The sequence below is a fragment of the Bactrocera latifrons genome, unplaced genomic scaffold, assembly GCF_001853355.1.
Source record: "Bactrocera latifrons isolate USDA-ARS-PBARC rearing strain unplaced genomic scaffold, ASM185335v1 scaffold_721, whole genome shotgun sequence".
In the NCBI taxonomy this organism is placed as follows: Eukaryota; Metazoa; Arthropoda; class Insecta; order Diptera; family Tephritidae; genus Bactrocera; species Bactrocera latifrons.
Genome location: NW_017537403.1, coordinates 99,620 through 101,640, shown reverse-complemented (window position 1 = coordinate 101,640; position 2,021 = coordinate 99,620). Strand labels below are relative to the sequence as shown.

Here is a 2,021-nt window from a genome sequence, read left to right as displayed (position 1 = left end):
TGAGCATTTGTACAACTCTGGTGTGTGAAACTATCGGAATAAATGACTTTTTGAAAGTATTTTCAACCTTTTTTGCAACTATTTCTGTAACCTCTTTACTCCTAGGTTCACAGTTGTCGCCTCGGAGTCGCTGTATACGAAAGCTTTTAAACTGATAACACAAAAGAATATCCTGGTAAGTAGGTAACTGGGACTCAGAGAGATTGTACGGATATATGCCAAACACAGGACGTTTCTATCTAAATTTAAGTTTAGATGCAGACATTTTGAGTTCTGTGTTCTTTTGAGAGAATATAAGTGATAGCACTCGGCGAAATCAACGACAAGAGTGAAATAACTCGATGAAAAAATATTTGTGTGGAGACCAGTCCGAACGTGTCATATGGCGTATGTGAATGAATGTGAATGATAGCACTCGGCGAAATCAACGTCAAGAAGTGTGGCCGCAAGCCGATTTTCACCATGCGCTGTGGCGCGCCGCATTTTCGCTTGTATCTCGGGAACGGTTCGTCCTACGGCCACGATCACATCCATTTCGGTAGCAAATTTCAGGCGCTAGGTAGACAATTTCACGATTTTATGCGAATTTCCGAAATTTCAAGGCCGGAGTTGGGGTTGAAGATGCAATCCGATCTCAAAACAAAAAGTTGCATTGGAATCAGGAAGTACTAAGGCAACTTTTCCGCTCTATTAGAAATCCGAATCGAAAAAAGTCCTCAATCGTGTCCCACCCTAGTGGACAACGAACGTCAAATCTTGGGAATACAGGAGCTCCATGTACATATTGGAGTGATTCCACTATTGTTTTATGCTGGATAAGCAAATCACCATCCACGTTCAAACAATATATATATATATCTTAGCACTCAATCCTCTCTTGGATGCAGACGGCATACTGAGAGTAGGTGGTCGACTCACAAACTCCAACTTAAGTCAAGATCAGCGACATCAAATTATAATTCCGCGTGGGGCTCTGGCTTATTTATTAGTCGATGATGCTCATACACGTTGCTTACATGGTGGGATTAAACAAGTGCTTCAGTTCCTTAGACTCCTTTCTGTCTTAAGGCGCACGGGCGCAATTAAAATCTTTCATCTAGGCCTGCACTACATGTCGGAGGCATCTTCAAATTATACACGCCAACAAATGGCTTCGCCCCCGAAAGATCGTGTACTCTTGGCTCTACCATTCCCTCGTAGTGGCTTGAATTACAGCGGGTCATTCTATGTTCGTGTGGGAACGCATCGCGCCACCCCAACTACAAAAACTTATGCTGCCATATTTATTAGCATGGCGTCATGAGCGGTTCACATTGAGCTGGCAGAGGACTCGAGTACACAGGCATTTATGGATGTTTACGATCGTTTCATAAGTTGACTGGGTATCTGTACCACCTTATACAGTGATAATGGCACTCCATTTGTAGTGGCCAATCGTCAAATGCAGGAAGTTTTAAAGGCTTGGGTAGCAGCACATGATCAGCAATATCTGGCAGCTGAAGGTACATGTTGGAAGTTCATAACACCTTCCGCCCCTCATCACGATGGTCTATGGGAGGCAGCAGTTCGTTCAGCTAAAAAGCATCTGCTGAGGTTCATGGACAGTCAGAAGATGCGTTGCTCTCTACAATGATCCAGAAGGAAGGGTAGCTCTAACACCGGGTGCCGTCCAGATCCTCCTTTGCCTGAAGCTCCAGTAAACGTCTTCGATATTGGCAACGCCTCGAGAAAATGTTTCAGCATTTTTGGCGCCACTGGCAATCCGAGTATCTAAATACTCTTAAGACACAGAACAAATGGACTAGATCGGAACCCAATGTTCAGCGTGTAGATCAGAGAACGGCATCGGGTGAATGAAAAACATTCGTACGCGCTCAACAGCCGAATAATCACACTGCTCGGGTCAGCCGATCAAACTTGCATGTGCTCACATTTTCGTTGTTGATTTTAAATTCACTCGGGTGGGTGCGATTTTTTGTTTCATTTCGAGTTTGTTCGGCTCGTGTTCAATATAATGATTA

General features: G+C 43.9%; 1 pseudogene; it reads left to right on the top strand.

Annotated features, from left to right (window-relative positions):
* The first annotated feature begins 1,441 nt into the window (after window positions 1-1,441).
* The window catches only part of LOC108976084, a 3,682-nt pseudogene continuing 3,102 nt past the window's right edge, over window positions 1,442-2,021 (top strand).